Genomic DNA, 22,104 nt, shown 5'->3' with positions numbered 1-22,104 from the left:
CTCTCTTGTTACGGCAGAGTCTGCCTTCCACAGCCTCTGCTTGCTCACTCTATTCCCAAGTGCAATCTCCATGTGGCCCTGCAAGGCATTTGGCATCCTCCTCCTGTGAGCTGTGAGTAAATGTGACTACTAAACGGCTGTTAATCTCATCTGTCCATTGTTGGGTATCATGTTCAGCCATCTCATTCTGTGTAGGGTGGGGAATCTCTCCCTCACAAATGGGGTGAACAAGAAGTGATCAAAATGGGGTGTCACCCTGGATTTTTGAAGCAGTGACTATTTACCAACCAGTAAAGAAGTAGTTCAGTCTTTTAACAATCAGCACATCTGTATTTGAACCAGTATGGTTGTGATGTGATTAGATCATTCATCAGGGTGGATCCCTTCTGAATGGCTTAGTACCATCCCTTTGGTGATAACTGAGTTGTGGCTCAGAGTTCATGCAAGATCTGGTTGTTTAAAAGAGCATGGAACACCTCCCCACTGACTCCACCCCTGCTTTTGCCATGTGATGCACCTGCACCCCCTTCACCTTCCACCATGAGTTTAAACTTCTGGGGGCCCTCACCAGAAAAAGATGCTGGCACCATGCTTCCTATACAGCCTGCGGAACCATGAGCCAATTAAATCTCTTTTCTTTATAAATCACCCAGCCTCAGGTATCCCTTTATAGCAATACAAACAGATTAGCACAGAGCCCAGTAATTTATTCCTTATAGAGATGTCTAGAACAGTGCACTTTTAAAGAAATGTGGTAGCCTCCCTAGTTCATTCTGTCCAGGCCACCGCTAAAGCATTGGGATCCGTTCAGCATTCCTAACTGAAGAGTGACAGTTTCCAATCCAAGAAATTTAGAGGAGAGGAGTAGCAGGAACTCCAAATCACATCACAACCATACTGGTTCAAAGAGCAAACTTGTCAAGTGCTTGGCTTCTAGCCCCACTCAGGAGTAATTATTTCAGTAAAAACAAATGGAACTTGCAAATAAAAGACATTGATATCATCATCATGATTAGTAACATTTTCAGATGTACTCACATTCACTCCTTGACATTGTTGTCGACTCTGAGGTAGGCAGATGCAATTTTTATTTTTATTAACACACCAGCATCCTGCATTGTGTTACTGTGCCAAGTCACACATCAGAAAGATTCTGACTCCAGGTCTCCCATTAGGTGAATGTCCTCTTTCAACGAGGAAAAGCGTCATCCCTGCTGGATGGACCTCTCTTTTTTAAACCAGCAGTCTGCTCAGTTTTAGTGAAATGCAGGGGTTTATACTGAAAGCAGGTGCTGAATTCCAAGTGAAGGCAGACATTGTCAACAGTGCTCTGACTAAGAGCTGGACAATGTGAAGCCTGTCCCAGGCTTTGGCACTAACCAGCTGTGGACACGTCATGCTTCTCACTGTAAAATGAAGAGTCTGCAAAGGATGACGTCTGAGGTGCCTTCCAGCCCTGCCATCCCGAGGTTATGATGGTGTGATGGGGTCAGGGCTGGTCCTGACTTCCCTTCCCAGTCAGCTGGTGAACGGGATGTGAGCTCACAGGGAGGAACACACAGGAAGGCTTTGGGTGGAGTGTGCCTTCTAACATACATTAGAATACAGAATAATCTCACATCTTCCCATAAGTTGTAGTGAGTCACCAGGGCGAGCTGTGGAGCATTTTTCTCTGGTGTCTTCCAAACTATAGACTATTTCCCACATTTAAGACCTGTGAAAAAATAAAATAAAATAATTTATGTATACACCATGTGGGAAAAGCTGGGTGAAAATAGGCGCTGCCCACCCACCACTTATGGAAATGTATGCTGGAGCCATCTCATTGGAGGGCAATTGTCAACATCCATCAAAAGGACAAGCACATATTCCTCTGACTCCGCAATTCCTCATTACGATGGACTAAATGTTTACATTGCTTCATAACTCATGTGTTAAAATCCTAACCCCCAGGGTGATGGTGTTAGGAGCTAGGGACTCTGGGAGGTGACTGGGGGCTCTGAGCGAGGAGCCCTAGTGATTTGGATTAGTGCCCTTAATAAAAGAGGCCCCAGGGAGAGTGTCACCCCTCCACCACCTGAGGATACAGCAATAAGGTTTACCAAACCCTGAATATGCTGGTGCATTGATCTTGAACTTCCCAGCCTCTGGAATTCTGAGGAATACATTTCTATTGTTTACAAGCCACTCAGTTTATGATATTTTGTTACATCAGCCCTAATGGATTAAGACACTCATCCCGGAAATTATCTGACATTATACCAACATACAAATTATGTCACTCAAATAAATGACTGGATAAATAAATAAATGGGGGAGAAAAGACAAATCTCTTATGCAAAAAGTTTTCAAATAATTTGTGCAGTTTTTCTTAAGGAGATAGAGCATAAATCCCACTTCTGAAGTGTAGACTGTACCTAGTGCCTTCCTTCCAAAGACTGTGCAAAGAGAGAAAAAAAAGTAACTTCATAGTGAAGAAACCTAGCAAACATCTTCAGTCAGGTGATCAAGGTTAATATCCAGTGGTAAGTCATATTGACAGCATGTACCTTTGATACGAAAAATGGCAGTTTACCTCTGTGTGAACCCATAACCTTAGTCTAACGGTGTGAAAACCTCAGGACAATTCCAGCCAAGGAGCATTCTACAAAATACCTGGCAGCATTCCTCAAATTTGTCAAGGTCATCAAAAACAAGGAAAATCTGATAAACTGTTAGAGCCGAGAGACTCCTAAGGAGACGCAACAACTAAATGAACTGTAGTGTTGTGGAAGTAATCTTGCAACAGGAAAATGACATGAGGTAAATACAAAGAACATCTGAGTAAAGTACAAACTTTCATTAAATATAATGTGTCAATATTGGCTTATTAATTGCAACAAATGCACCTTACTAACGTTAAGCTATTATTATTAGAGGAACGTGTTTGTGTGTGTGTGTGTGTGTGTGTGTGTGTGTGTGTGTGTGTGTGTAGGGGGTTAATAGGAACTCTCTATTCTACTTTTGCAATTTTTTATAAATTTAAAGCTATTCTAAAACAGAAGGTTTATTTAAAACAAAAGCCAGTGTAGAGCAATATGCTTTGCATATTCGCTCTTGTATTTTTTAAAAGGAATAATAAGAGACAGAAAATAAACCTCTCTGGAAAAAATGCACAAAACTAGAAAGGAACTGAATACATAAGGCTTTCTACAGTATTCCCTTTTGTATATTCTGAATATTATTCTGTGGGGATATGTTATCTATTGTGTAAAAGTTACATGTGAAAATTAATAAAGATCTCAATTAAAAAACCATCCCTTATACTGGCCCAAAGAGAGAGGTAATGACCTCAGAGACTCCGTACAGACTCAGGGTTGTGAACCTAACTGTGGTACTCCAATCCAGTGGACTCTCACAGATGAGTGGGTAACTAGGAAGATGTGTCCATATGGCAGGTGCTTTACGCAAAAGAAAATCAGCACAGAGAGTAAGTTGTCAGAAAAGGTCACAGAGCTTCGGAGCTTTCATGAGATCAAGACATATAGGCCTGAGCATCTGGAGAAGGGAGTTGAGGGACCAGAGGGAAGGAGCAAGGTGAGATTTAAAACAACCAGACTACAGCCAGTGCAGCTGGTCCAGATGGTCCCTGCCTGTTCAAGCTTCCTCAGGCTCCTGTCCCCAGGAAGGGATGTGATGAGAGTGTTAATTGAAAATAAGGACTTGGATGCAGAAAAAGAAAATGCCTCAAACCTTTGCTCAGTCCTTAACCCAGGGGGCTGTGAGAGGCATTAAGGGAGTTTCATGGGCTTCTTTTGTTTATTGTTTGTTTTATATATACAGAAAGATTTCTATTCCTTTTGTATTACTATTCTTTCTGTTGAACTAGTTTTCCATTTTATGTGCTCCAGCCTAAGAAGCCTTAGTTTGGAGAATTCTGCAGACAGTCATATTCCTTTCACTATCCACACTGTATATTTGGGCCCTGATTAATTAAGTACTCAACTACATGTGTGCACTTTCCTGCATTGTTCTCTAGAGAAAGCAAAGTGTGAGTCTGGTGCCCTAGACATAATCAACAAACTCCTTGGGGAGGAAGCGTGTTTTGTACATCTCGTACATCCTGCAGCCAGCTCAGGGGTGGGTTAACAACTATTTCATTATTCTAGATCAACCTCTTCTCGGTTGGTTCCCCAACTTCTGTGTTAATGTTGTATCTCATAGCTGAGCAGAGCACACAATTTATTGTCCCCAAACAGGACATAATTGAAAATGAAAGTGTGATGGTATTAATAATACTGTAGGACATCAGGCATAAACTCGGATTGTCCTAGGACAAACCAGAATGTAAGGTCGAGCCCATGTGTAACATTTACTGTGCCCAGGGGAGGAGTACAAAAGGAGGCCCATCTATCACGTCTAAATATGTAAAAGCTCTACAGGAAGCTAAGGAAGTATTAAATAAATATGTACTGTCCTCCTGCCACAATATGGTGGCTTGTGGTAAGCTGGCTGTAGTCCCAGCCTCCGGCCCCATGATCCTGGGTTACCCCCTCTCTTTTTCCTCCCCAGGCATCTTCCCACGTCATGGAGGGCCTGGCAGGCTCATGTGTAGACAAACTGGCTCACATTCCAAGCTCTGTTTTGGCTCCCCTGAAATAGCTGCTCCATGGCCACCCACTGAGTGGGAGGCAGGGTCCTTCCTTGGGAAAGGAATTTTGGGGTACCATGTACCCAGAATATAGTCTAGAAGGTGGAGCGCCAGCTCTGGATGGACATGACCCTATAATCTGGTAGGTTTCTCATGCTCTGGGGAAGGGCATGACCAGAGGAGGGCCAGAGTGGCACCTCCAGATTGTGGGACCCATCAGAGAACTCCTTTTGCCTGATGTTATGAACTTAGTGGTATCCCCCCAAAATCCTCAAAGGGATTATAATCAAAAATAGGGCCTTTAATGGGGTAATTAAAAAAAGTTAAATGAGGTCATAAGAATGGAGCCCTAATCCCACAGGACTGAAGTCCTTACAGCAAGAGGAAAAGATACCAGAGATTCGTACTCCCTCTCTCTCCTTTTTTTCTCTCTCTACACATGTACAGAGAAAAGACCATGTTAGGACATAGCCAGAGGTGGCTATTTATGAACCAAGGAGAGAGGTCAGCAGAACCTAACCCTGCTGATACCTTGATCCTGGGCTTCCTTCCAGCCTTCAGAACTCTGAGAAAACACATTTCTGTTGTTTAAGGTCCCTTGTGTGTGGTGTTTTGTTATGGCTGCCTAAGGAAATTAATGCAACTGGGAATGAGTATGGTCCTGTGCATAGTCACGTTGATTTTAAATGGGCTCTGAGTGCCTTCCAAGGGTTATGAAACTGAGAGAAAGGGCCCTTGAAAAGGAAGGCATAGATCAAGAAAAGAAGGGTGAGAGGTAAAGAAAAAAGGCCATAGGTTCTGGAGCACAGTACATTGTCAGGAAGACTGGGGCCCATGGAGCCTCCTTCATTCATTCCTGCATTCATTTAACAAGCATGTGCTACATTCCCACTTGTGCCAGGCATTGTGCAGGGCAGTGGAAATGCAGTTTGAAGTATTAGGTTGCTGTTAAAAAAAAAATGGCAAGAACCGAAATTACCTTTGCACCAACCTAATAGAAAAGGCCTCTGCTCTGTATGGACCTGCTTTCTAGTGGGATTCACTGGGTGGTGCGGTCAGGACGGCCCAGTAAGCCCTACAGAGGTGGATGAGCAGTGTCCTTTTGGAAAAGCGTGCTGGTCCAGGATCCCTTAACCTCATTCTCCAAATGTTCATCTCAGAGGGTGACCCACGGTCACAGGAGGTCCCTTTGTTTCCTTGGTGATCACCTCTCCCTGGGCACCTGGGGCAATCGGAGGAGGATGGGTGTGATAAGCCCTTCCAACATCTGAGCTCAGCTGGGCCCCAGATGTGTCTCCGGGTAAAAGAGTAGGACTGGGAGGTCACAGAGAGGTGAGCTCAGACAGGCTGTAATTTTTGGCTCTGGGTGTGAAAATGTCGGTCAAGGCAGCAGCACCTCAGAGGGCAGGTGTGGGATTCCTGAAGGTCCTGAGGTGGGCATAGCCAGCTCCCAACCCCCTACCTGTCAGAAAGTCACTGGACTAGACATTTCCTGGACTCGCTGGCTACTTAATCCACCTGGGATCAGTTAGCCTTGATTTCCCACCAGCCTAAGAAGGGTGTTTCAGCACTTTCTTGCTTTATTTCAAAAGGAAACAAAGCAAAAATCGGGCTTTCCTCCTCCTCATCCCCCTCTTCACCTCCTCTCCAAACAGAAGTGGATCTAGTTTCTCAAGCTGAGCTCAGTATCTCACACATGGCATTATTCTGAGTCTGGATTTTTGGTATCATGTGGTTCTCAGGGCCTCCAAATAAAGTCAATCTGATTAGCATTGATCACCCAAATAATAAAAAATTAGTACTTGTTTACTTTTTTAGGGAGGAATTCTCTTTATTTTCCCCCATCCCACATCTTTTTAATTGTCAGCTCTTTTAAAAATTATAAAAGTGCCAGTTGGCCATCTATCAGAACATGCCTCTGGGTTTTCATGGAAATTAGAAGTAAAAAACCTAAATATTTTCAACTGCTGCTTCCAAGTGAGGGAACGGAAGAATAATATGTTCCACTCACACCTCAACCATGAGACCAGCTTTCTGAGGTTCTGGATACTGCTTTGAAATCCTCTTTGAAAATTTTAATCAAGCAAATCTCCCAATTAAAATGATACGGAAAAAAATTCAAAATACTAAAAGAAGAGTCAATCTTATATTTTACAGCCAACTTTGCCTGGAAGGATGAGTGGCAACCTATGATTCTGAATGGTGTGGTCATCACTTGTGTTCATTTTTATTCTGTCTGTCATCTGTCTGTTGTCCTCAATTCTTTGAGTTTATTAAGTAACAATCGCCTTCCAGTCTTAAAAGGATCAGTGTAAAAAGGGCTATGCAAATGAAGGAAATTCTGCTTCTGAAATGGAGGAAAAGATTGGTGTGAGTTAATATATCAACTTACTAGACTGAAAAGGCCTTTTCCACTTTTCTCAGGAGATTTTCACACTCCTGTGCCCATCACTGCACCCCCTATTTATGCCTTCTTCATGGGACCCACAAAGTCTTTCTCCTGCACATTCTTGGAGAGTCTTAGGCCCCAACATTTAGCCTTCAATCTTCAAGTGGCCTCCATCCAAGATCCCCACCCTCATATCTGGTCCCCACCCAGTCCCTGGATCTAAAATTAGCCAATGTCCCTGTGTGCACCAGTCTGGTCTTTCTGGCTCTTCACTCACTCATTGGGTTGGGTTCTTGGCTGGTGATGCAGGAAGCCTTTGGGGCAGAAAAAGTGATCACACCAAACAGGCTTTAGTGCTTCCTCAGATTCCTAAGGAGGCCAGGCATGGCACAAATACCAAGTGACTAGAAATGACTGCTAGCAAGATAATGCCAGAACCAGCTTAGCTGGGGGATTCTGGCCCGGTGTCCCTTTCGAGCCCTTAAACGTTTAACTCCTGAAATTCCTCCCCCTCACAGAGCCCTCATGGAAGAACCAAAGGGAAAAAGAGAGTGTGGGACTCCTGTTCTTTAAATGTGCTTACTCTCAAAATATATGGCATGTATCATTGTTGGTTATCTACCCAGTTGGCAAGACTGACTACGTGCTACAAAGCACCAGGCTGAGCAGGATATAAACAAAAAATAGAAAACCTCATCTCTAATGAACTTTTGCAGAATTTTGCAATCAAAACATCTAGGGGGCAACAATTTATTTTCCCTTTAGTAAAATTTGTAAGTCTAATCTTTTTAAGTTTAATGTTGTATTTATTTTTAATGTTACATCTTTTTTTTCATACCTAGGGTCTCTTAGTGTCTTACTTCAATGCAGTATATCACGAAAACAGCAGTGTCAAAGGTCCTTGCAAAACATGGACTAATACCTAGGTGTTTCAGTTGGTTGTGTGACCTTGGTTACATCATGTAACTTCTCTGGAACTTCATTTCTTTTTGTGTCAAATAAAAATCAGTCTCAACGTTTAAAATTCCTTTCAACTCTAAAGTCCATGATGCTATAATTTTGCAGCAATATGCATTCCTATACATGAACCAGCTGAGGTTTAGGAGTGATAGTCAACTGCTTCCTGCCATCATGGCTGGAAGTCTCAGAAGCCATCAAGGCCCATAGGGCAGGGATAAAGCTTTGGCATGTGCCTTTGAATGGGTGCTCCTTTGGGATATGGCACACAATTCCATGGCTTTTAAGTGGGATGGGGAGTTCACCTTCCATGAAACAAAGAACTTTCTAGGGCCTGGATGCTTAATACAAACTTTAAACTCATAAGAGACCACCATGTTTCAATGAAAGAGGCTAATGGAAAACAGATGCTGGGCCCACATTTGCACAATCCTGGAATGCCCAGCTCCTTCTCAGATCACCCCTCTGCTCTGTCAGTCATTGAGAAAACCAAAAGGCCTTTCCTGGCCTCCTTTCCACACCCAATCTGCCCACCCCAAAGGAAATCCTGATCAGAGGCCCTGGGCCGTGACCTCCTGGGGAATGTAGTAAATCCCACCCAGCAGGTGATCTTTAAGGAACCTCCAGGCTTTGGTGCCTTGTGACTCCTGGGAAACCTGGGGTCTCTAGGACAGGAGGGTGGTTTCCAGAGAATTTTCCACAGCTCTGTAAGCAACCTTAATGTCCCTCAGCCATCTGCTTCGCCTGGGGTGGAGAAGGTGAGCAGTCCACAGGAGATGCAAGCAAATGGAAGAGGCAGCTGTGACATTGTGTATGTGGTTGGGGAGGAGGAATATGAAGTTTCTGCAAATATTTCAAGAAGGCTCCTAACAGGAGATGGGAGCCTGGAAGTATTTTAAAGGATGGGGAGGAAGGCAGCTTGGTAGCTTTGAGATTCAAGGGGAGGATCTCCACAGGCAAAACCAAACTGATTAGATGCCTAAGTGCTAGAGGTTGTGAACTCTGTACTGCCTCCGTGGGTGGTCTCTCTGTTGTGCAAATTACCCATTGACCCCGAGGAGAAAGCTGTGGGCTGTGCTGCCCAGGTTGCGGCTGCTGTTACTGCTTCCTTTAGTCCAGGGCAGGAGGCGGCCAAAGGCCTCAGCCTCACAAGGAGACCAGACAGAGCTGAAGAGGAAGAGGTGGTGACAGACTCTCAGAGGGCTGTGTCAGGTCCAGCAAGGCAGGCGCGCTGTCCACAAGCCTCCAACCTCCTCCCAAAGACCCTCCAGAACCAGCACTTTTCCCGCCAGATGTTTTGAATCTCCTTCCCCTTCCTAATTGAAGACAGCTTTCCTTTCTGCTTGAGAGGGAACGGGAGGAACATGCTCTGCAGCCCTTTCCCTCCTCTCCTCCCCTCTCCTTCCTCTGGAGTGGGAAAGCTCTTCATTTCCAAGCAAAAGGTGGGGTTACATGGCTCATCCAGCCCCTTCCCAGCAGAAAGCAGTTCTCAGAAAGAACCCAGCCCCTTTTTCCTGGTAGGGGGAATGTGGTCTACATCTCCCCCACTTCACCTCTCTTCCCTACAGGCACTTACCTCAATACAATGGCAGCAAAGCCCCTTTCCACAGAGGAGCTGTATTTCCCAACAATCAGCAGGGAAGAATGCCTCAGTGCCCCAGATCAAACATCTTTCCCTGGAGAGCACTGTGGCCAGTTAGAGAAAGTATTCACGTTCCTCGCCAAACAGTACTGGGACCACCACATTAGGAATAATCATAATTTAACTCCAGTTAGTCCCAAGGGCAACAAATTAGCATCAGAAATCCTTTCAAGACTCACCAATGGATCTGCACTGCATTTGCCAGCCCTGGTGTTTCTGTCAATGGAGTTTGAAATGCTGTAATTCTGGGAATCATGAGGCAAAGTGAAAGACCCTTGCAGAGCACTGTGGAGTCGCACCCTTCCATCTCATCAGTAACCTACATTTTTCAGACCACCCAAGTCTGAGGGTAAAAATAGGATCTCAAGAGCAAACACAAAATTTCTTCAGGAAGATACACTTCTGTTCTATAGAAATGTAAGCTCTCTCTCGAATTTCATTCAAGTACAGTCCTGGGTTTCTGTCTCCCGTGGTGTCTCCTGGGTATCCTCAGAGGGTTTCTCACATGTGCTCTGCAAACTGCTCCTCTGGGCTGCCATGTGACATCTGCTGCATTTATCCCCTCCTGCCCTGGCACATTGGGGGTAATGACTCCCAGCCACTGCCGACACTGTGACTAGTGTCTGCTCAAGGCATTCAATTCCTGCCAGTGTCCACTGTCAACGTTGTTGATGTCAATGATGGGGCATCCTCATCAATTACTACAGAAGATGCTGGCACCAATTCTCCAGATGACCTGCATACTAATATCCCAGGCCTTTTTGTTTTTACTTTGCTCTCTTGCTGGCACCATAACTTTGTAGTGACCAACATCAAAAGTAAATAGAATCTTCCCTCTGCTCTAGAACCAGTGACTCCCTGATGCTAACCTCACTCTGGGTTCCTCATATAACTAAATGCCTGGCAGACTGACACCATCAGTTCTTCACAGATGTCACATCTCTTCTGAATCCTAGCATCCAGAGAGTTCAAATTCAAGCTGAAACTGATTTATAATTGCTATGACCTTGGTGGTTAAGAACTTGGGTTTGAATCCAGCTCCACCACTTATTATCTCTGAAACTTAGTTTCCTTATCTGTAAAATACAGATTTTATGAGGCTGTTTATGTTACAATAATTCCTATGTCACAGAGTTGTGTTAAAGGTAATGCATGCAATTTACTTAACCCCATTTTTAGATTACAGTCAGTAAATGTTGACTATTAAAATTATCACTACTTTATTTTTTTTCTTAAAGAAGAGGGAGCTGAGATCAAGAGGAGTGAGGTGACTTATCCAAGATCACATAGCCAGTGAGTGGCAAAGCCAAGACAACGTATCTCCAGGCATCTGATTCATACTTCAGCCCTGTTGAATAACAGTGTGTTCCCATTGCCCCACAGGTGAGCTTCCACTTGAATTGTATTTGCTTGGTAGTTTTTTTAAAATTTAATATCATTGATGAGTCTCCAGCTGAGAGGACTTAGTGACAAATGTAATTGATTGATGAGTTTTTCCTGCATGCTGCACAGATCAAACCATTCACTGAGACCATGGTATTGCAGTAAAGAAAGAGTTTAATTAACACAAGACTGGCCATAGAGAAGAACTGGAGTTTATTACTCAAGTCAGTCTCCCCAAGAGCTCAGAGGCTAGGCTTTTTATGGAAAATTTGGTGGGCAGGGAGCTAGGGAATGAGTGCTACTGATTGGTTAGGGATGAGATCACAGAAGTGCGAGGAAAACAGTCCTCGTGTGCTGAGTCCACCTCTGGGTGGAGGCCATAGGACTGGTTGAGTCATGAGTCTGGGAGGCATCAGTCAGTTGCCAGAATGCAAAAATCTGAAAAACAGCTCAAAAGACCAGCCTTAGGTTCTACAATAGTGATGTTATCCACAGGAGCAATTGAGGAAGTCACAACTCTGTGACATTTGGCCACATAACTCCTGAGCAGTAAGGAAGTATAGAAATGATGCCTCCATTTGAGCAGGATTCAGGCCCTTTCCATAATCCTAATGTTGTGGCCTTTCATTAGTCTTACAAAGGTGGTTTCAGAACCCGAACAAGGAAGGGATCTGTTTTAGGGATAAAATAGTATCATCTTTGCTTCAAAGTTAAACTATAAACTAAATTCCTCCCATGGTTAGCTTGGCCTATGGCTAGGAATGAGCAAGGGAAGCCAGCCCATGAGGCTAGAAGCAAGATGGAGTTGGCCATGCTAGACTCCCTCTCATAATCTTTGCAAAGGCAGTTTCACAAACACAGCCAAAGAAAAAAAAAAAAAGGCAAGAGATGATGAGAGTCAGACTGCAAGTTTCAGTGACGCAGTGGGAATTGTCCATTAGTTATTTGATGATGGCCAGTGTCTTCAGCTCCTTGTTTTAAGTAGCAAGTTAAAAGACAAAGCATGGGGGTGATTGTTTCTTTATTTAAAGAGGCCAAACTTAAAACCTACAAAGGGAAAAGGGTTTTGACATGTCCAGATCTTAGAGATGGAAGTAGAACCTAGGTCTAATACCCATTTTAATGTGATCCAAATCTAGAATATTTTCCCAAGCTTCCAGAGTTAGCCCTTGAGAAGAGACACATTTTTCCACATCAGTCTCTTACAAGGTGGACTGGAAGAGCAACCCAGGCTTATCACGCTTCAAACCAAACACAGGATGCCACAGGGTAGCCAGGAAGCCTTCACTCTTCAATCCTTCTTACTGTTGAATCTTAAGTGCCAAAGCCTTGAGAGGAAAAACGTTCTTCAGCAGCTGGTTTTACCTTTTAATAAAATAGGTAGTTGATTTTGTGGTGGTAATTTAAGAGAGGCTGGTTAATTCTCTGTATTAGCTAGCTATTGCTGCATAACAAATTTCTCTAAAAACGAGTGGCTTAAAACAACAAACATTTATTATCTAAGTTTCTATGGGTCAGGATTTGAAAGCAGCTCTCAAATTCCAGTTGGGTAGTTCTGGCTTGGAGTTTTTTTTTTTTTTTTTTTTTTTTTTTTTAATTAAAGTCAAGATGTCAGCTGAGACTTCAGTCATCTGAAGGCTTGACTGGGGCTGAGGGGTCTGCTTCCAAGATGGCTTCCTCAGATGGCCATAGGCAGGAGGCTGCTTCCTCAAGACATGGAAGCAAAGAGTCAGAAGAGATGCTGCTGTTCCCTGGAGGAGTTACTGAGAGAGAAATCGAGGAGGAAACTGTAATGCCTTTTATGACCTTGTCTCAGAAGCCACTCACTGTCATTTCTGCCACGTTCTAATCTTTAGGAGCAAGTTACTAAGTTCAGTTCACACTTAAAGGAGAATTAAGTTCCACCTCTTGAGAAAAGAAATACCAAAGAATTTGTGAACAACATATTAAAATTATCACCTGCTCTATCAACCTAACCTTTATTCATTTGTTAGAAATTACATCATTAGTGAACCCCAGAGCTAACAAAATAACTTATTTTCATATTCAACCAATTTAAATTTAAATTTAAATTTATGTTAAATGTAAATGTATGTATAGCACTGACCAGGAGTCAGAGGCTCAGGATCTATTTTACACTTTGCTTCTGGCACAGCCTTGGGCATGCCACTTCTCCTTCTGGGCCTCAGTTTCCTCTTCTGTAAAATGAGGTGCCTGCCTTTTCAACAAATGGTCCTGGGAGAACTGGATATCTACATGCAAAAGAATGAAGTTGGACCCTTACCTGCACCATGTACAAAAAATTAACTCAAATGGATCAAAACCTAAATATAAGACCAAAGCTATACAACTCTTAGAAGACAACACAGGGTAAAAGCTTCATGACACTGGATTTGGCAGTGATTTCTTGGATATGACACTAAGGTCACAGGCAACAAAAGAAAAATAGACAAATGGAACTTCATGAAAAAAATTTTAAATTATTCATCAAAAGATAATATCAGCAAAGTAAAATGTCAACTAAAAGAATGAGAGAAAATGTTTGCAAGTCATATGTCTGATAAGGGATTAATATCCAGAATATTTAGAGAGCTTCTAAATCTCAACAACAAAAAACATCCTGATTCCAAAGTGGGCAAAGAACCTGAATAAACATATCTTTAAATAAGATATACAAATGGTTAATAAGCACATGGAAAGATGCTCAACAGCACAAGTCATTAGGGAAATGCAAATCAAATCCACCATGAGGTACCACCTTACATTTATTAGAGTGGCTACTATAAAAACAAAACAAAACAAAACCCAGAAAATAATAAGCATTAGCCAGGATGTGGAGAAATTGGAACCCTTGTGCATTGTTGGTGGGAATGTAAAGTTGTAGAGATGCTGTAGAAAACAGTGTGGCAATTCTACAAACAATTAAAGATAGAATTACCATATGATCCAGCATTTCCACTTCTGGATGTATACCAAAAGAACTAAAAATGGGGTCTTGGCCAGGCACCGTGGCTCACACCTGTAATCCCAGCACTATGGGAAGCCAAGGTGGGTGGATCACTTGAGGTCAGCAGTTCGAAAGCAGCCTGGCCAACATGGTGAAACCCCCTCTCTATAAAAAACACAAAATTTAGCCGGGCATGGTGGTACGTGCCTGTAATCCCAGCTACTCGGGAGGCTGAGGCAGGAGAATCACTTGAACCCAGGAGGCGAAGGTTGCAGTGAGCCGAGACTGCACCACTGCTCTCCAGCCTGGGTGACACAGCAAGACTCAGTCTCAAAAACAAAATAAAATAAAATATAAAAATAAAAATGAAAGTGGAGTCTTGAAGAGATATTTGCACACCCTTGTTCATAGCAGCATTATTCACAATACCAACCCAAGTGTCCATGGACAGATGAATGGATAAGCAAAATGTGGTGTATACATATAACGGAATATTATTGCCTTAAAAAGGAAGAAAATTCTGACATGTGCTGCAACACGGATGAACCTTGAGGACAGTATGCTCAGAAAAATAAGCCAGTCACAAAAAGAAAAACAAAACAAGATTCCATTTATATAAGGTACTTAGAGTAGTCAAAATCATAGAGATGGAAAGTAAAATGGTGATTGATTGGGGCTGGGATTAGTGGGGAATGGGTAGTTACTGTTTAATGGGTATAGTGTTTCAGCTTTACAAGATGAAAAGGGGTTATAAAGATGGATAGTGGTAATGGTTGCATAACATTGTGAATGTATGTAATGCCACAGAACTGTACACTTAAAAATGATTATGATGGGAAATTTTATGTATATTTTACCACAATAAAAATAATTGGGAAAAAAGCCAACAAAATAAAGGTGCCTGGACTGAAAAATTTTTAATGTCCCTTCTGGCTCTGATATTCTCTCTTCTAACATTATTTATTCAATTTTAGAGTTTATAGTCCATTTCTGACAATCTCTATCTATCTATCTATCTATCTATCTATCTATCATTTATCATCTGTCTATCTATCATCTATCTATCTAATCCATCTATCTATCTATCTATCTCTATATCTATATGCTTAACATGTTTTTGCATGTGTCTCTATGTTTCAAAAGCCTATTTAAATAAATCTTTCATGGCCTTTTAGTCTTTAGAGGGAAGGTGAGGCTGTTTATATTACAGGAACATATTTTATTTGCCCACAGCAGCCAGAGCACAGCATGCTATTACTATAAATGGGGCATGATAGTGTTTTGTTATGAAACGTCTTTTGATGTAGGACAGCTACAGCCCAATGACTTCCAAATATATTTCATCCTACTGTAAAAAATAAAATGACAGATCTTCTCATGGCCACGGGGTCTCTGCACACATTTCCAGGAACTTGAGGCCATTTACTAAATCCAAACAGATAAACATTGTTTTAATGGTGATAGATGTGTCCACTCACCTTTGAACAAGGCATGCCTCCTACTCCTAGCCTCTCATGTCTGAAGCCCAGCATGAAGCAGTCGGTCTGGGTAAAAAAGGAGGAACATACCTGAATATCTTCTTGAGACATAACACCAATCCTCCAAGTTGTTCCACAGACCACCCCGATTATTCCTTACCCCACCATCCCATTTGAAAAAAACCCATTAATCTGGTAGTCTCTTTATTTCCCCTCAAAGGCAGCTCAACTTTAGAACAAAATGCTTAGGGGGAAAAAATACCTTCATTTAAAAACAGCAATACTCTCAGTTTAGGAATTGAAGAAACTGAGATTATTGTTCCAAGTTCTTCCCTAGTCTCTGGGTCTTCCCTTGCAGTCCCTTTGTGCATATACATTTCACACAACTGTTCATGCAGGTCTGGAAGGGGGTCTTGCTGAGGATATTCATGGCAGTGGTGTTTGCAGTAGTAGCAGGAGTTAGAGTCAGGCAGCAAGCAACCCATCTGCAGGAAGTGGACAAGTAAAATGTGGTAAAAATATGCTATGGACACCATGCAATGATTAGAAGCATATCAGTTATCTATTGCTGTGTAACAAATTACTCCAAGTTTAACATCTTAAAATAACAAACATTTATTATATCATGGTCTCTATGGGCTAGGAGCCAGCATGGCGTAGCTGAGTCCTTTGGCTCAGGGTCTCTTACAATGCTGCAATCAAGTGTTGGCAAGAGCTATGGGTCCTCTCAAGTCTCTACTAGACTAGAATAGGATTTGCTTCCAAGCTCACCCACGAGGCTGTTGGCAGGATTCAATTCCTCACTGCTATTGGACTGAGGGCTTCAATTCCTTGCTGGCTGTTGGCTGGAAGCCTCTCTCCAGTCTTTGCTGTTAGGCTTTCTATAAGGTGGCTCTCAAAATTTCAGCTGGCTTCCACCAGAGCGAGCAAGGGAGGGTACAAGAGAAAAAGACAAAGGCTTTTTATAACTTAGTCGCAAAAGTAACATACTGTCACTTTTTGCCACATTCTGTTCACTAAGTGCAGGTCACTAGGTATAGTCCACAATCAAGGTAAGGTGATTGTACAGGGACATGGGTACCAACAGGGCACCATTATTGGGAGCCACCTTAAGAGCTGCCTACCACAAGAAACAACAGGTCAAAGGACCATGCAGCATTAAACACAATACTTTAACAGAAAAAGGCAAGAGTTAGAGTGAAGTCTGCAGCAGAATACAATTTGTTTAAATTAAAATACACAGGAACAATGTTATATGCTTTACAAAAAGATACAAACAAATTCAGAGTATAAAACAATCACATTCTAATGTTTGCCTGCTGGGCATGGAGAGCTGGTGGGGAAATGAGAATAAATAACCACATAAATCCAGAGAAGGGCCTTGTAGATACAGAATTAAATTGTGTACTATAAACTCAAGACCAAGTTCAACTCCTTGCACATGAGGTTCAAAAGAAAGGAAAAGTAAAGTAACAAAACACATACTCTGGGTCTCTCAAACACTCAAGTTCCCATGGAAGGATCTTATCAAGATCGATGTCTGAGGGAGCTCCCCACCCAATGTCACACTGGATTAAAGTCATCTCAAAGTCTCAGAGATTCTTACCAAGTAAAAGTAGCATCCGTGTTAGTGTGGCATACCTTGGGGTCTGTAAGACAGCTCTAAGAATTCAATGTACATAAGACATATCCACTTGGTGACCAAGTGTCTCAGGACTAAAGGCTTTCCTGAATGTGGGACTTTCAATGCTAAAACTTGGATAATTTGGTCACCTTATCACCTGAGGAGTTTGTCTACAAATGCAAATTGAAGCATCCTCACAAGTGATTCTGATTCAGTTTGCCTGAGCAGGACCAGTAATCTGCAGGCGAAGCAGAGCCAGAAGTCCTTCTAATATAGATGGTCCATGGACCACCCTTCTAGAATTCTCTGTTACAGAAGGACAGTTTTGAAAGCTACTTCTGGTAGCACCAAAGGTGACAGCCACTCTCAAGTCTGTAATCACAAATCTCATGCAGCCAACTGCTGCAGTATCACCATTACCTGTTGATAATCCCAGGGCTCTAGTTCACAGTTCATTGATTCTAGTATTTCTCTTCCACAGAAGGCAGACCTCAAGATCCAGGAGGCAAAGTTCAGGAAGGGGTCAAGACAGGAGTTTGAGAAGCAAGATGTTCCTGACTGGCTGTTAGAAGAAACCACATCCCACGGCTGGATTAGCCTCCAGAAAAGTCTGGTGGAAGTTACCCACCCACACGACAATCTGAAGAATGTGCTTATAAGATTAAAGTGACCTCTAGGTCTTCAGGAAGCAGCTGCGTCAAATGTAATCTCTGTAAAATATTTTTCATATTTAGAAAATATAAAAGGTTACACAAGTACATTAACGTGATAAAATAATGATGAGATAATGGCAAGTGTCTCTCAAATCTAGCTAGAGGAGGAGGGGAGTCCTGATGCTGACATCGAGGGGAGGGGATTTTGAGAAGGTGCAGATATATTAGGTAGACATATCACCATTAAAAGGGTGTGTCGAACCATAAAAGTTTGTAAAATATTCTTAGTAACCAATCAATAGTCCTCGCTCTATTTTTATATTCACAGAGTAATCTTTTGATCTCCCATTATTCTTTGTTCTCTAAATACAGATTGAGTAACTTCTATGTGAGAGGTACTGTGAGAAATATTTGTATTTTGGTCTTAATTTTTTGTTGGATTTTAGGTTTTATGAAGGTAGACTCTAACTAGCAGAAGACGAATGCAAATAAAGCAGCATTTTCATGGTTTCAAAGAAGTCAGCTGTAGTGATAAGAGCAGTTATGGTTTTAGAGTCCTCCAGAAGCCAACCCGGAGACAAGAATCCAAGTAGTTTTGGGAAACGATCCCAGGAAATACATAAAAGAGAGTGGAGAGTAAGTTAGGGAAGGCAAAGGAGCTGATAGAAGGTATCTGCCAAGCCAATTACCATTGCGGGCAACTGATGTTACAGCCTGCTGGGGAAGTCTGGGAGACAATAAGAGATTCTATGCTGTCCACACTCTAGAATAGGGTTCAGAGTTATTCCTAACAAGGGGTATTCATCCACTGACTCTCCATTGGTCATTGTCTGAGTGTCGCTTCTTGGGAGACTGATTACATCTCAGAAACTTCTGCTCTGCCCTGTATGAGAGCTGAGCATGCTATCTTGACTACATAGAGTCACGAATGTTTTCTATAAACAGGTTGAGAATGTAGAGACAAATACCAAGAGGATGTGGGTGGGCTAGCAACAGCATCTGCCATAATAGCTCGCAGTTGCTGCATGCTTACAGGGTTCCACGGACTAGATTAAATGTATATTATCTCATTTAATATCTGATTAATATTCTTGATTTCCCAGATAAGGAAACAGATGTGAAGTGAAGAGAGACTTGTATATGATCTCACAGTCAGCACATGGTGTGGCTGGGATTTGAACCTTGACAGCTGGGTTTTAGAATCCAAGATTTTAGCCACTATACTCTACTGGCCCCTTGAAGAGTTTGTATCTAGGTGAGGGAATAGAAAGAGATTTCAAGATGTGGGTGTAAAAACCAGCTGTTTCATGAAATATGAACCAGATTTCAGTTTGGGATTCAGCACTGGTACAGAAGTGCAGACATGCAATGAAGTTCAAGATTATAAAGGGTCCATTTTGGCTAAAATATAAATCATAGGTAGTGGAGGATATTGGAGAGGATTCTAAATGCCCAGTTAAGAAGCTCACACACAGTGGGCTTGACTCTAAGGAACTGTTGAGGCTTTTTAAGCAATGACATGATAGAAGATGGGCTTGAATAACATTAAAGAGTGTTAAAAACATAAACCATATTATTATAAAATAACATTCAACAGGAAGCCATGAATTGGTTGGATTGATCAAAAAAGAGGGAGAGATGAAAGAGCATGTGAGAATTCAAGAGTTTCAGGACACTTGTCTCAGAGATCCAGAGTTACTGTGGCATGACAGGACAGCTAAGAAGAGCTGCTTCCAGACCAGGTCATGGGTACAGAGTGCTCAGGAACTCTAGTCCCAGATATCAGGGTCTTTAATGGAATACAACAGAGAAAAGGACCAGAGTGGCTAGCTTGGACTTAGGTATGGCTGGACTTTCTAGTTCTACTTCAGCTTATAGTCCTAAGATTTGCTACTCTAAAGAGAATTTAATCTGTTCGCCCAGCATTGATCAGACTCCAGATGAACTGATGGAATTCCTTTCACTAAAAAAAAAAAAAAAGGCTGGACACCGTGGATCATGCCTGTAATCCCAGCACTTTGGGAGGCCAAGGCAGGTGGATCACAAGGCCAGGAGTTCAAAACCAGCCTGGCCAACATGGTGAAACCCCATCTCTACTGAAGATACAAAAAATTAGTTGGGCGTCATGCTGCATACCTGTAATCCTAGCTACTTGGGAGGCTGAGGCAGGAGAATCACTTGATCCCGGGAGGCAGAGGTTGTAGTTAGCCGAGATCATGCCATTGCACTCCAGTCTGGGTGACAGGGCGAGACGCCATCTCAAAAAAAAAAAAAAGTGAATGATAGTTTGATGACTCAATCAAAGGTGGCTTGACAGATACCTTTTTTTTTTCTTTGAGATGGAATCTCGCTTTGTCACCAGGCTGGAGTGCAGTGGTGTAATCTCAGCTCACTGCAACATCTGACTCCCTGGTTCAAGCGATTCTCCGGCCTCAGCCTCCCGAGTAGCTGGGATTACAGGCACGTCCCACCACGACCAGGTAATTTTTGTATTTTTAGTAGAGATGGAGTTTCACCACATTGGCCAGGATGGTCTTGATCTCCTGACCTTGTGCCTCCCAAAGTGCTGAGATTACAGGCATGAGCCACCACACCCAGCCTCCTTTGCCTTCCCTAACTTACTCTCCACTCTCTTTTATGTAGAGCAATGCATTAGTGACATTCATATTGCTGATGAGCCTGAAATACTTACATTGATGGCTGGTTGGTGTATTGTTTTCCTGGAAAGAGACAGTTCTTTTTCTTCTTTTGCTAGGTGGTTCTTTCTATTCTGGAACCTTAAATGCACACCTAGTCCAAGATTCCATATTTACCTTCTCTCTGGACATTTCATCATAACCCTCAACTATGTCTTTTTGCTGATGACATTTCAGTATCTCCAGAATTCATCCTTTCCTTTGAATATAGTTTCCAACTGCTGGATTGATCAAAAAAGAGGGAAAGATGGAAAAGCAGGTAACAGGTATGGCAATAATTCGGGAGTTTGAGGACACTTGTCTCAGAGATCCAAGATGTTACTACCAGGATATTCCACTAATGCCTCAAACTCAACATGACCAAAAACAAGCCGGTCACATGCTTCCACAAACAAGTTTGTTTCTTTCTGACTTCCCAGTTGATTCATGACCCCATCATTCCTCAACTTGCTGATACTTGACCCTTGGAACAGCCTCTGACTTGCTCTTATCAACTGTCCACCCTAATTAATGCACGCCAAACCCTTGTTTATTCTACCACCACATCTCTTAAAGTTGGCCAGCCCCTTTATCTTTATTCTAGTATAGTGTATTGTCAAGAGTGAAATTTACAACAAATCTAGTTTAAAGGTCTAGTGGGCTTTTATTTGTGATTCTAGCATAGGGCAACGCCTTATTCTATAAAATAGAATAAATGTTCCAAGAAGCTGAGTAGAAAGAGTTGGCTTTATAGGCAGAAAAGGGCTGGAGAAAGCAGAAACAGAACAAAACTTGAATTGATGGTTTCAAATTGCTTTCCTCATAGAGTTAAAGCAGAGGGAACTTCTTTATCATGCAGGCTCAGGTAAATTGAACCCCTTTTGATTGGTTGCTGTGAATTTCCTGTTTTTTTGGAAAACTCTCACATTTTAGAGTTCAGTGGCACCTGAACATTGATTATGTGGCACTTAACATGAGTGACTCCATTCTGGTTTGGTCTGGTCTGCTGGGGCCTAGTGAAAGGGGCTAATCCAAAACAATGGCCTCCCATAAACCTTGTTTAATAACAGTATATAGTATAGTATGGTATAGTATAGTCTAGTTCAGGTTTTTATTGTCTGTTGCTTAGCTTTTTACTTGGAATATACCCACACTCCTTATACTGCCCTCCTCCAAATAAATAGCACCTCATCCTCCTCTGGGTCTGACATGGTTTGGATTTGTGTCCCCACCCAAATCGCATGTTGAATAATCCCCAGTGTTAGAGGAGGGACATGGTAGGAGGTGATTGGATCATGGGGGCAAATTTCTCCCTTGCTGTTCTTGTGTAGTGAGTGAGTTCTCCCAAGATCTGGTTGTTTAAAAGTGTGTAGCACCTCCTTCTTCTCTCTGTCCTGCTCTGACCATGTGAAGATGTCCCAGCTTATTCTTTGCCTTCTGCCATGATTGTAAGTTTCCTGAGGTCTCCCCAGTTATGCTTCCTGTATAGCCTATGGAATTGTGAACCAATAAAATCTTTTTTTAAAATAAATTATCCAGTCTTAGATAGTTGTTTATAGCAATATGAGAATGGACTAACACAGCATCTCACAGTATTTTGCTACATATCATTTCTATTTGTAGCTCTCTTATGATAGTAATAGCTAAAAGCAATACTAGGTGCCAGGCATTGTCATACATGCTTTACATATATTATCTCTTTTAATCTTCACAGAAACCGTTTGGG

The 22,104-nt window shown here is 42.3% G+C and overlaps 2 long non-coding RNA genes across 3 annotated transcripts in view; one reads left to right on the top strand and one right to left on the bottom strand.

Annotated features, from left to right (window-relative positions):
* LOC101058385 (uncharacterized) overlaps window positions 1-17,968 on the top strand; it is a 527,851-nt gene extending 509,883 nt beyond the window's left edge. Inside the window, exons 13-14 of one of the 2 annotated variants that reach the window (XR_010150244.1) lie at window positions 10,857-11,001; window positions 17,532-17,968. This is a non-coding gene — a long non-coding RNA (uncharacterized LOC101058385). Of the gene's footprint in view, window positions 1-10,856; window positions 11,002-17,531 lie in introns of those variants that run through there. The other variant, XR_010150248.1, reaches the window with a different exon arrangement.
* Window positions 1-19,961, bottom strand: part of LOC104005378 (uncharacterized) — a 43,509-nt gene extending 23,548 nt beyond the window's left edge. Inside the window, exons 1-6 of the long non-coding RNA XR_678651.5 lie at window positions 19,840-19,961; window positions 17,471-17,612; window positions 16,198-16,337; window positions 15,689-15,911; window positions 15,427-15,492; window positions 1,039-1,714 (exon numbers count right to left, since the gene is read on the bottom strand). This is a non-coding gene — a long non-coding RNA (uncharacterized LOC104005378). The remainder of the gene's footprint in view (window positions 1-1,038; window positions 1,715-15,426; window positions 15,493-15,688; window positions 15,912-16,197; window positions 16,338-17,470; window positions 17,613-19,839) is intronic.
* Window positions 19,962-22,104: the final 2,143 nt, after the last annotated feature.

The sequence above is a fragment of the Pan troglodytes genome, chromosome 13, assembly GCF_028858775.2.
Source record: "Pan troglodytes isolate AG18354 chromosome 13, NHGRI_mPanTro3-v2.0_pri, whole genome shotgun sequence".
Classification (NCBI taxonomy): Eukaryota; Metazoa; Chordata; class Mammalia; order Primates; family Hominidae; genus Pan; species Pan troglodytes.
Note: the sequence above shows the minus strand (reverse complement) of the source record. Positions and strands in the feature narration are given on the sequence as shown.